Here is a 13,869-nt window from a genome sequence, read left to right on the forward strand (position 1 = left end):
CTCAACATCAACAAGCCCCCAGCAGGGTCCTGCAACAGTGATCCGTTCATTTTACAAACTGTCTGGGGGTACCAGTAGCATGAGTAGTAGGCTGTTACCCCGCACCTGGTGCACCCGGTCTCCTGACTTAGTTCTTTGTCCACTTGCACACTGCTCCTGCCAGGTGGAGCCTTGCATGATGTACACACAGAGGGCACCACATTCCAGATATTACCAATCACATTGTAGATGCCTCCCTGGAGGTCTTTGATGTCCACGAGACCTCTACAGAAAATGGAGGCAAGCCAACCTGCCATTGGAGAGCCACTTCAGGGATGCCACACAGCAGCAGGCAGTCAGCATCAGGTCACTGTCTAATTGGGAATGGGACACAGATCCCCCCTTTGGACAGCTATCCTCCTGGGCACACAGATACCTCTGACAGTGTGCTGACACAGTCCAGCTGCACTGGTACAGCGTATCTGTTGGTGTGTACTCTAAGTTGCAGATGTGAGTACCCCTATTTATGCTAGGTAAAACCTTTAAAGTGGGGGATGGTATGGAAGGTATTGCTTTGAACCACCAATGCCTCCCCTAAATTTCCTCCTTATCTGCCCTAGGATCCTGGAATGCAGACCTTTATCTTTATGGGTGTCAGGCTCTGACTGGCCAAGTGTCACAACCTCTCCCCTCATCTATCTCACCAGGCCCCAAATGTCAGCGATCTGTCACTATGGATGCCCAGTCACCTGAGGAACGAACAAATGTGCTCTTCCCTCTGGACCTATGGAATGAAGCCTAACTTACGGTGCACCAGAACCAGTCCTAATGCGTAGAAATTCCCACTTCCTAAAATAAAAAATAAAAACTGATTGCCAATACTAACACTATTTTTTCAAAACCACATTAACATTATGATCACATGACTACAGCATGGCACCAAATGTCGCAGCCGATCCTATCAGCAAGCCTTCTTTAGATTTGTAAATAGAAGTTAACGAAAGACGGTACCCAAAATCTTCCATCTTGCCCCAGGTGGATTATGGTAATTGTAGTACGACCCAAAACTAAATTAATGGAAAGAAGGTGGGCACTTCAAACCTCCCCATGGACTCAACCGTCTCCTTCAAACCTCCTCAGCGACATGCTGTGACGGCCGTAAATATACACTACGTGAAACCGATTACTGTTTAGATATTATCTCAGTGCCACAACCATCAGGACATGAGCTTCACGTGTAGTTGAAATAAAAGACCATCGGGCAAGTTATAAGACTCAAGTCTGGAAATATAAATTTTAAAAACACACTAGACCTTCAATTCTAGTCCCACAACATGTGGCTACCAAAATTCAGATATAAAAAATTCAAGATACTGGAATTTGTTTGAGGCAATGCCCCTAATGCACTGTACAATTTCTAGTGCTATTTTTCATAGAATCCATAACAAGTCTGTTTTTTCTTCTTGCAGTTTTGTTCAGTTCAGAACCCTGGAGCGAACCCTACAACTAAAGAGAGGTTTGAAATACATCGACAACCCTACTCCTGGGAAGTGTGCTAATGTTGTATGGACTCATACAGACTTGCAGGGAATTGCTGATTTACACAAATGAAATAACTGAATCCCTGTTATAAGTCGTCAATTTGTGTTAATAGTAGTGTTCACACTCCTCGGTCTTTTGCCCACTATGTAGGGGCATAATAAGGGAATTGCTACCCTGTATGTCCCTATGGCCTTCTATAATTTCAGAACTGACAGACGTCATTTATGTTTGTGTTAATTGTTGTACTTTTTATGTTAATATGTTGTTTGAATGTGACAGATTTTTGCATTGTTGTGTTGGTTTTACAAATGATATTATTTCTCTGATATTGGCAGTTAGTAGTGCAAGATTGTAAACATATTTATTGAGATTTCGAAATATTGAATTAAAACAGTGATAATGATGATTAAGTTGTGTGATCAGAATGTTCATTGTGGTTTTGAAAAAATAATGTCAGTATTGGCAATTGGTATTTATTTCTTTTTCTAGGGGGTCATTACGACCTTGGCGGGCGGCATCAGCTGCCCGCCAAGATCTGACCGCCATGTGGCCGCCAATGCGGCCGCACCCCCGCTGCGGCCATTTGGAGATCCCCGCTGGGCTGGCGGGGATCAGGGCTGCAACATAGGAGCCTGCGGTGTTGCGGCCATGCGACGGGTGCAGCTGCGCCCGTCGCGCTTTTCACTGTCTGCATAGCAGACAGTGAAAAGCTGCATGGGGCCCTGTCAGGGGGCCCCTGCACTGGCCATGCCAGTGGCATAGGCAGTGCAGGGGCCCCCAGGGGCCCCACAACTCCCCGTTCCGCCAGCCTTTTCCTGGCGGTGCAAACCGTCAGAAAAAGGCTTGCGATCGGGGACTCGTAATCCCCCTGGGCAGCGCTGCAGCAAGCAGCGCTGCCCAGGCGGATTAACACCGCGGTCGTAATACGCCTGGAAGCACCGCCAGCCTGTTGGCGGTGCTTCTGTCGTTTTAGCCCTTGCGGTCCCGTACCGCCAGGGTCAAAATGACCCCCCTAGCCTTGCTGAAGTTAAAAAGGTCAAACCACTTGCTAGATTTTTGCACTTTGTGGAAGTGGCACTTCTTGGGCAGTGATGACAAAACTACCTCTACCAACGGCTCGGGTTTGTCGTCTGAGTCCAACAATACCAAACAGTATGATGCTGCTCCTCTACAATCCATCATTGAAGCCAGACTCAATAAGCCTTGGTGACCCATATCATTGTATGGGTGCAGCAGCTCTCCTGGGCAGTGCTAACACACGTGGGGATTCAACACTTTATGGGTACTTTTTCCGGAGCACATGCACCAACCTGCCACAGCAGATAACACTTTGACTACAGCCACCACAACGGTGCTCATGAGCCTCGGTTGGCCTGAGCCCTCAAGCTCAGTTCCTATCATGAAATATTAATGTGTAAATACGTGCATCGTAGTCACTTCGGCCACAAAGGAACCACCCCACCCAGTTGTAAACATGGATGCCCAGGTCAAAGACCAACCCCCATCCATCCTTGCCCCAGGTGGGTACTGAAACCCACACATGGGTAGCGGTGCCAGTTTCTAAATTGTACGGATGGCATGGGCTCTTTCACTCTGCATTGGCAGAGAGAAACTGCTCCAAGCTCTTAGGCTCTGGAAGACAAAACTGACGAAACCTACTTGAAAGAAACAAAACAAATCCGACAGAGCCACTGCCTATACACATCAGGTCTAACACGCGTTTCCCAGATGAAAGTGGTGGAGTTCTACCCCATATTTAGGTAGTCCTCTTCACTGAGGTGAAAAATCTTAGACCGTCCACATTGCAGTGATTTATCCTGGGCGGTGCACCACCCAAAATCCCATTCTCTTTAGGGATATGGACCATCTCAGTAGCTTTAGGTTTTCTCCCCTCATCTGCATGAGCCATCAGAGGGGTCGGTGGTCTGTTTGGACCAGGAAGTGAAAACAGATACAGTCTCAACTTCTTCAGGGCCCACACTATGGTGAACACTTCCCTTTCGATCTAGCTCTAAAACTGTTCCTATGGGAGCACGGGATAAAGGCAGCAGGCTGATTGATGCCTTCATCATTCGATTGAGAGAGGACCCCCCCAATTCCATGTTCAGATGCGCCTGTATGGACTATGAATTTCTGGGAATAGTCTGGCACCCGAAGCACCAGTGCCATGGACATGGCCTGCTTTAGTGCCTCAAAGGCAACTTTGCAGGCCTCAGTTCAATTCACAATTCTGAGACTGCTTCTTCGAAGTCAGCTCCATCAAGGGGGTCACAATCGTTTCATACACCTTAATGAACCTCCGGTAATAACCAGTGAGGCCCAGGAAGACTCTTTTACCTGTGTGGTTCTTAGGGGGGTCCCAGCCTTGGATAGCCTCAATCTTAGCCTGTAGGGGTTGCACCGTCCCTCGGCCCATCCATTGCCCCAGGTATATCACTGATCCCTGACTTAACTGACTTTTACTGCAATTGAAAGTCAGGCCTACTCATTGCAGAGCCTGGAGGACTTCCTGGAGATGCAACAGATGGTCCTTCCAACTGCTGCTAAAGATGGTGATGTTGTCTAGATACGCAGCCAAGAAGGCCTCCATCCCAGTAAAAACCTTAATTATAAACCTCTAGCAGGTGGTGAGGGCATTCTTCAGCCCGAAGGGCATGACCGGAAACTGGTAATACCCATCCAGGATGGAGAAAGCTATCTTCTCCTTAGCAATCTGTCAATACCCAGAGGTGAGGTTGAAAGTGCTCAAATACTGGGCCACGCCTAGCCTATCGATCAGCTCAGGTCAACAAGTTCAGCACTTGATAAACCACACAGATTCATAACCTGAGAGTGGTACCCTCCCAAGCAGGTTTCAGAACCAGCACCACTGAACTGGACCAGGGGATGCTACAGGGTTCTATGACCCCCATCTCCAGCATCTTGGCCTACCCCTCCTGGATGCTGGATCTCACCTTATCTTACAACCTGTAAAATGTGCTCTTGTCCCCTGTGTCCATGTCATGGGTATACAAGTGGGTGTGCCCCGCACTAAGGGAGAACTGCATAAGAAACTTCCCAAACACTCAGCAGCAGTCCCTTTGCTGGCCGAGAGTGAGGGTGATTGACAGGACTCATTCTCTCAGGAGGTCAGAGGGTCAGGGAGCAGTTCCCTCCTGACCTCCATAAGAATGGTGACTAGGACCTCTCAAAGTGAGGTTTGAGGGGATTCATGTGGAGTACCCAAAGGAGCTGCCTCGGGGTCTTGAGATGAACAAGAGAGGAGGACTCTCCCGCCCTCTTTATGACCTCATAGGTCACAGACCATCGGCCCTGGAGGACCTTTGGTTCCACAGCCTCCATCACCCACCCTTTCTGCCTCTGCCCAAGAGTCAGCTCCACTGGATTGGTGTTCTGATTGTACCACTCCTTCATTACTTCCTGGCTGACTTCCAGCTTGTGGGAAGCTTGCTTCCACAACTTAGCGACCTGGCTGTTAAAGGCCAGCAGGTATCTGACTACATCCTGGGGAGTATCATTAGGAGATTGCTCTTAGCCGTCCCTGAACAAACTCAGAGATCCCCTATTTGGGTATCCATAGAGGAGCTCAAAGTGGCTGAAGCCCACTCCCTTCTGTGGCACCTCCCAGTAGACGAACAATAGGTATGGCATAAGGATATTCCACTTTTTCCTCAGGGCCTCTGGCAGGACTCTGATCATGCCTTTTAAAGTTTTTTAAACCTATCAGCAAGACTGTTGGATTTGCGGTGTTAAGGAGTGATAAACCTGTATGTCACCTCACACTCTTTCCACATGGCTTGCATGCAAGTCAACATGAGGTTTGTGCACCTGTCAGACAATACCACCTTGGGGAACCCCAGTCAGATAAAAATCCCCATTAGGGCTTTCCCCATAGCCGGTGCGGTCATGGTCAGTAGAGGGATCCCTTCTGGGTTCCGAATGGCATAATCCACCAGAACCAGGGCAAATTGATGCCTGGCAGCTGCATGGGGATCTATCAGCTCCACAATTTTGATGCCCTCACTCTCAAATGGGGTGTTAATGATAGGTAAGGGACAGAGTGGAGCCTTAAGCATTCTACCCCACTTACCACTAGCCTAGTATGTTACACAGGTTCTACAGAATGCATCTGAAGATGCCCAAAGTCTGGGCCACCAAAAATGAGGGGAAAGCTGTGCAAAAGTCTTACCCCGACCCAAATGTCCTGTCAGGGGGATGTTATGGCCCTTCTGACCCCCTGTCTGGGAGCCATTAGCTCACTCTACAGAAGATCATCTTCCCAGTATATTTGATGATCCCCCCGAATCATCACCAGCTTCTTGGGCTTGTTGTCTCAGGCCCTTGAGGGTGAGGCACTCTCTTTGTGCCTGACAGAGGTCTTCTCTGGTGGGTCCTTCCTTTACATGCCAGTGGGCCAACCTGGGTAGGTCACCAGGAGGCATAATGTCCTCTTCAGTGGACGCCGGGGTGGACGCAGCCCATTTCATGCCCATCTCAATGGAGGTACATTCAAGGGAGGTTTCTTACTTCCTCGTCTTCTCCTCCTCTTTACATGGGGCTGGGCCATTGAACCAGACTCCAGCTCCATTTAGCCCCCTCCTTAGGAAGCTATGGATCGTGTCATAGCACAGATTCAGTCGGGTAGCCCCAACATCTCCACATGAGCCCAGTACTCCACTTCTCTCTAAACAGTGTGCTTCAGGTCATTACCCAACAAACCATGGGCATGGCAGGCCCTTTAGTAGACCTGCCATCCACTCCACTTGAATGGCACCTGTGCCGCCAGGAAACAACCCTTTCTGTTGTCCACCCCTTGATGAGTAGCTTGGGGGATGACCTGCTCTGGGAAAACAGGTGACTTCTTACCATAGTCATGCTGGCCACGGTATCCCTCAGAGACCCCTGCCCATTGATATTGACCCACTGCCTATATTTCACCGTGTTGGTAGGCACTTGGATCTAAGGCATCATCTCACTGTCACCCGTGGAGACCAGGGTAACATCGCTGACCTCCCCCTCATCTTGTGGTAATGCCACTTCCCACATTGCTATTCTTGCTACTCCTGAAGCCTTTCCTCCAGAGGCTAGGGGCACCCACTTCGGAATACTGACCACCCTTAAAGTGCCCATGCCCACTACACTTGAAGCACCTGGGACCTTTCAAGACCAGAACTCGATCCAGGGATGTTTTCTTCAGTGAGCCAGATAGCGGATTGGGGCCAATCCCTTTCTCTAGTGCTGCTTCCGGATATGAACAGAAGACTTTTTCTTTCTACCATCCCCCTCATTCTTGTAGTGTAGCCCCTGCCCCTCCCTTCTGGGGATCCCCCCACCACTCTTTTTCAAAACTTGGGTGCTGGGCCAGAGGTCCTCCTCTTCAGCAAGCTTCCTGCAGTCCATCAGTTTGCTGTTGATCATGATGCTGGAATAGCTCAGTAGAGCAGGTCTCGAGTAATTGCACTCTCAGGATCAGATTATGTATCTCATCATAATCTTCTACATTACTGCCCAGTACCCACCTCTTTAGTGCCTTCCTCACGTAATCTACAAAGTCAACCAAATTCTGCATTGACAACTTGTGGCTGGCCCTAATCACTGACGGTACATCCCAGGGGTCAGGCCAAACTTCCTAATCATCCCAGTCTTCATGGCCGGGTAGCTGGTCTGGTCCCCCACGTCCAGAGTTAGGAGAATACCCCTCCCTAGGGAGGGCACGTATCATCTTTAGCTACCTCCCTAACTCTCCTCTGGGGCCCTATGCACCTTCAAGGCCACCTCATAGGCTGCCAGCCACTTAGCAATGTCGTCCCCCACATCGTAATCCTGTACCATGTTTTTTGGGATCTGACTTTTACTCTTGCTAGTCAACACTGTGAGATGCTGCCACCATTATTTGGAGTAGGCCCTGTTTGTGGGACCCCCAGTTCCAACTCTCGGAGACTCAGCTCATGCACCATTTCTTTTCCTCCATGGCCAGCCTCCGTAATGCTAGAGCCTGTTATTTTCCTAATTCTGCCAAGGTCAGCGCCTGTTCTTTGGCATTCTTCATAAGCTCAAGCCTCAAATTCCTTTCCTCCCTCCAGTCTTCCAGTTCTTCTGAGGACAGGCTCCATGCAGAGACACCACTACCGGTACCCGGAAGGCCTGTTACGTCCGGGGATGGGGGGTTCTCTCCTTCCACCCAGTGTCCATTAGGGCCTTCTGGGCCACATTCGGCCTGTTCCCCCTGACCCAGGTCTTTCTCAGACTGTGCTTCTCCCTCGGGGTGGATCTCAGACCAAGCCCTTAAGGTTTCTTGAAAATCAGCCTTCTTGGCACTTCCCTTGTACATCATCCCACCGCCCCCCCCCCTTGCCTGGCAGACCTCTTTCAGCTGCAGCACTGTGTACGTATCCCATTCCATAAGCTCAACTTCTCTCTCTGATAGGCAGTCCACCATGTTGTGATTTTATGGGCAGCACCCGAACCTGAGAATATACGGTGGAGTAAAGGAGCCAATTCACCATCTGAAGTTGTGGTGTTCAGATGGATATTGTGTAGCGCAGTGCAATTGCAAGTCCTAACCCACAGCTGCGACCAAATGTTGGGGTGGCATTGGGCCAGAAGTACTAAAATGCAATTTTGCATTTCCTAATTAGCGGCTTCATAGAAATCGCTGTTTAGGAATGTAAAATATTATGTACAGTGGTACCAATTTCCTAATAGCAATTCCTACTTTGTAGGAATTGCTTCTAGGAAATTGGAAATTAGGAATCCCATTGCATTTGTGCCAATGGGCCAGTATTGCATTTCCCAAATAGCGATTTCCTACTAGAAAATAGCCTTTTGGGAAATGCAAAATCAGGAATGGCAATGGGCAAAAGGCCCACCTTGATGCACCCCAAAAATAGTGGTGCACATGTAGAGCAAACCTATGCCCAAAGGGCTACATGCGTGCTCTACTGCATTTAAAAAAAAATCATTATGGGGTGCTTTTTTTTTAAATTGCACATGGTTACTATCGACTTAAAGTTGATGGTAATTGCATTTCCTAAATGGCCAAATCGCATTTAGGAAATGCTTTGTACATCAGAATAAGAATCGCAAATAGGTAATCTCTATTTGTGATTTCTTATTCTGGGGATTGCAAATTGCGATTTCTAAATGGTGAAAATCTCAATTTGCAATTTTCTAAAAGCCTTTGTACATAAGAAAAGTCAGTTTTGCATTTTGTAATGGCCCGAAATACCGATTCAGACTGTTGAAAAATGCAAAAGGACTTTGTCCATCTGACCCTTGGTCTCGTTGGCTAAAGCATATGCTCATCCAGGCGGAACATGACACTCCTGTCCGGGGTGGTCAAGCACAACTGCTAGATAACCTGAGCTCAACCTTGGGTAGTTTAGCACGTAGCAGTCAGGCCTTGTAGGCAATGTGTAAAGCAACAGGACAGCAAGTTCCCACAAAACCCAGGCTCAATGGCTCCAAAACAGACTTCACATGGGTAGTGAGTATAGAAAGATTTTATTCAACACACATGACTAACACAGTTTGATTACAATGTGATCTTAGTGTAAATGTCAATTAGAACACAACACAAAATAATATTCAATGTAACAAGTGTGAATCTCAATGAACCATGCAACACAATAATAGGCCCAACTGCATTAAACATTGATTACTGTTCATACATTTGAGGAAACCATACATCCCTCCCTGCGTCCACATAAGGTGCCCACCTGTTCTCAGCACTAGGCCCACTCCCACGCTACCCACTATCAGTGTAACACATGCAATCCAGGGGGCTCCCCGGGACTGACAATAGTAAAATGTATATCACAGTATAACCACACTCCCACCTAGATCCACGGCCTCAGCCATTCTAGTAAAGTGTGATTCCAATCTTCTGAACTTCATGGAAGAACCTGGGTACCGAGCAACAACACAGTGCTGCCCCAGCACTCACTCCTCCTCAATCAGACTCTCTCTCTCACATCCACCCTGTGCCTAGGCATGCAGTCCGGGTACCAGTTGGCAGAGGTACGCATGCACACACTCTCATATGCACTCGCTTCCCTAAAGAGATGCCCTGATAACTTGCAAGTGGATGCCCATACACTTTCAACCCCTCAGTCCCAACCCACCCTCCACCTGCCAACCAGCCTCAGTTAACCTCGGCCCAACGCAACCCCAAAGATTATAGTAACCTCACCCGGGGCACCCAGATGCTCACTGTTAAGTCACAAATCCCCAGGTATTGTGGTCAAGGTGGGGGACTGAAAAGAAAACAGCCAGTAATCAGTTAAGGAGGAGATGTTCAGGCTCCAAATTTGAAGTTTACTCAGTGATCTGCAAACCACAGGGAGATGGTTACCAGGGCCAACCATCAGACTCAGGCCCCCAGCCCCAGCAGACATCCAGTGTTAACAAATAGTAACCAAATCCAGCACCTCTAGAGTGGAGAGGCATCATGAGGATGTGTTGAATCGACCTGCCCTTGACACTTCAGGTTGCACACAACAAGTTACCAGGTTGGTGTCTCCTGACTGGAGACATCCTGTCTGGTGCCCATGAACTTTCAGTGGCCCCAGACAGGTTCGATCCAACATGGAAAGTGCTCAGTGTTGTACCCCTCTGGATTGAGGTATTCTGCCCAGTACACTATGACCTTAGCTGCACTTGACTCTCCAGTTCAACACAATAGACACAAGTTCCATCATGCAATACGAGGCCAAGTAAAGCACTCCTCAGGTTGTACCCACACCTCCGCAGGTTCTAAACTATGAACAGGCACAGCACACAATGAGTATCCAGCTGAGCGTCACACGAGAAAAATGCTTTTCACTTAACCTTAATGGGCCACCAGCAGGGTCCTGCAACAGGTCCCTCTCCGAAGGTCTTTGAAGGCCATGAGACCTCTGCAGAAAACAGCGGGCCATTCAACCTGCCCTTGGAGAACCACTTCAGGATGCCACACACCAGCAGGCAATCAACCTCAGACCAGTGTCTAATCAGAAAGGGTGCACAGATCTCCCTCTTTGGACAGTTATCCTCCTATTGACCCAGATTCCTGTGACAGTGCACCAACGCGGTCCAGCTGCACTGGGCCAGAGTATCAGTCTGTGGTACTCTAAGTTGCAGACGTTGAGTACCCCTATATATATATATATATATATATGTATATATATATATATGTATATATATATATATTTATATATATGTATATATATATATATATATATACTAGGTAAAACCTTTGAAGAGGAGGGTGTTTTGAAGGGTATTATTTTGAACCACAGATGTCTCCCCTAAATTTCCTCCTTGTCTGCCCTGGGGTCCTAGAATGCAGATCTTTATCTTAATGGGTGCAAGGCTCTGGCTCAAAGTGATACAACCTTTCCTCCCATCTATCTGCAAATGGCAGGGATCTGTTAAACTGGATGCCCAAGTGTATTAACGGTCATATAGAGAATTTGCAGATGTACTCTTCCCCCCAGACCTATGGAGTGAAGCTTAATTTACATGGCACTAAAACAAGTCCCAATGCCTATAAATGCCCACTTCCTAGAAGCGGCACTTCTTGAGCAGTGATGACAAAACTATTGTTAACAATGGCTTCCGTTTGTCATTCTGAGCCCAACAATACAAAAAGTAGGAGGCTACTCCCCTGCAATCCATTACTGCAACTTAATAAGCCTCAGCATCCCTTATCACTCTATGGGGAAAGCAGCTCTCATAGTCAGTGCAAACACACATGGGTGTTCGGCATTCCCCAGGCATTTATGCCCTGACGCATGCACCAACCTGCCAAGGCATGTTACACTTTGGCTATAGCCACCACCACGGTGCTTGTGCGCCTCGGTAGAACTGAGCCCTCAGGCACCGTTCCTATCATGATATACTTGTGCGTAAATATGTGCACCATGGTCAGTTCGGCCATGTGTGTGTTCACATAGGAACCACCCCACTGGGTCATAAACATGGACGTGCGGGTCGGAGAGACCAACCCAATCCATCCCTGGCCTGGTCCAGGCACTCAATCCCACACATGGGTGGCGTTGCCAGTTTCTAAATCGTATGGATGGCGTGAGCACTTTACTCTGCATTGCAGAGGGAATGTATTCCAAACTCCTAGGCTCTGGAAGTCAAAAACCAACAAAACCTACTCAAAAGAAGAATAAAAATCCGGTGGAACCACTGCCTATATGCGTCAGGTCTAACAAGGAGACACACGTTTAGGAATGTTAAAGTAGGTCTTGATAGTGTCAGAAATAAATACATAAAATCATATACAGGGTTTCCATTTTAGTTTCAGAGTTCCTTATTGCCTCTGGATTCACCAATACGTGAATAACACACAACTCTACCTCTAAGTCTCCTCTGGTTCAGACATCCAGTGCCTCAAGCACTGCCAGCACATCACTCAGATCCAGATGTTCAGGGCCTACCTGAAGCACAACCACGGCAAAGTTCCTGTTGTTTGCCAAGATAAACAAACAAGAAACAGTACAAATCTGACATTAACCTTGATGGCTTACAATCCTAAATTTCATTAAATACCTTGTAACTTGGATCTATCCTGGACTCTAACCTCTTCTTGAATTAACACAATTCCTAAAAACAAAAATGACCTGATACTAGCTCTTTCTTCTAAACCATAAACTCTTGAAACTGTTTATACAGCAGAGAAGCAGACCATCTCTTGTGGTCCTCAGAATACCCACAATCAGTACACCATCAAACTGCAGACTAAGTAGTGCAGTAGGCCTTTTCCATCTTTGCTCCCAGGATCTAGTACAACATTCCTGGGATCTAGAACAACATCCCTGTATCCATTAGGACCTCCCCAACGCTGCTCCTATTTAGGCAAGAGTTGAAGATGCACGTCTGTAAAGAACACCACATCACAATGCATTAACAGTCAACAAACCTGATACTTCTATTGGTTATTGGCTTTATGCTGGACTTTCACCATACACAGCACTTCGCTGCCAGTTTTCTAGGTTCCGCTATTGAATTAGAACATAAATATTATCAAAGGTAATTTACACTTGTGAGTACGCTCATTCACTTTTGAGTAACTTTACTACTTTTCGTTATTCATAAAAACCAACAGTGAAGTTACTCAGAAGTACAGACTTGCATGTCTTCACCCCTGAAAAAGGAGAGAAGAGAGCAAATTTACTGGTGTAAGTTAGTAGTGACAAAAACATGAAACAATCACATCTCCAGAACTAGACATGGCCAATCACTGAAACTACACCAGCTTCCCATATAAAATAATGAGGTTAAGGACTTCCAATAAAACTTAATTACGTTATTTAAAATAGATAAAATACGCATATATAAACACATATACATACACACACACTGATCTCAATAATAGTGACTTCTTCAGCTTCCAGTGTGGGTGTGTCTATTTTCCCTCTCCCACAGCTCTCAAGCCCACTGTTCAGTGGACAGCAGAGCAGTGCAACGCCCAGGGCTTCTGCACCATGTAGCTCCTGCTGCAAATAGGCCAGTCAGCTCAATGAGCAAGAGCAAGAGCAAGTCCTAAATGCTGCTTTCCACCTCTCTCCATTCCCCCTGAGAGCTCACCTGTCATGACCCTACGGTTAGAATAGTTTTATTTCTTTTATTAGTGCATATTTATTTTTCTTGAGACTCCCTCAGCTGACCCCCTCCTCACAAATTCATGGTGCCTGGGAGGTCCCCACATTGCCGTACTGTGACCCTCTGCTACCCAACATCAGTTCATTGTTAACAAATCAGAGCACCTGGCGGGCACTTTCATGCAGCGATATGCAATCCCCTCATGAACCATTGTCTGGTCCTCACCATTTCTGAGCACTGGCCGATCCGCCTAATATTGTAGCTGTGAGCCTCTTTCCTCCCTCATCCTCACCGGGACACTCTTAACCAAGTAAGAGCACAAGGTGACCTCCTCATGCCTCTGACATGCAGCCCCCTGAGCCCAAGCATGGTAAATCCATAGATCTGCTTCCCTTTTGCAGCATAAGCCCATTGCTTGTCATATATTGGGACCATACTGCCTCCGTTCTATGAGATAGGAGTATGCAGTGCTGCAGTGGTGGGAACTCACCAGATTCCGGTTATTACCGGGTTCCTGGCCAGTCCAGTAGATTCTGCCACCTCCGTCCCTGTACGGTGACACAGGATGTCCAGAACAAAGGTGGGAGGCTCTCACGCAGCACGTGAGCCTTTGTGGAATTTGCCTGCAGTAGGTTGATCGGGGTATTTTACTCCTCTTCATCGCGGTGCGCTCCATTGTAAATAAATAACTTGTTTTTCACGAAGGAGTTGTCGATGGAGTTGTTGCAAACTTCATTCCGTTAATGTTGACAGATA

The sequence above is a fragment of the Pleurodeles waltl genome, chromosome 2_2 (genome assembly GCF_031143425.1).
Source record: "Pleurodeles waltl isolate 20211129_DDA chromosome 2_2, aPleWal1.hap1.20221129, whole genome shotgun sequence".
In the NCBI taxonomy this organism is placed as follows: domain Eukaryota; kingdom Metazoa; phylum Chordata; class Amphibia; order Caudata; family Salamandridae; genus Pleurodeles; species Pleurodeles waltl.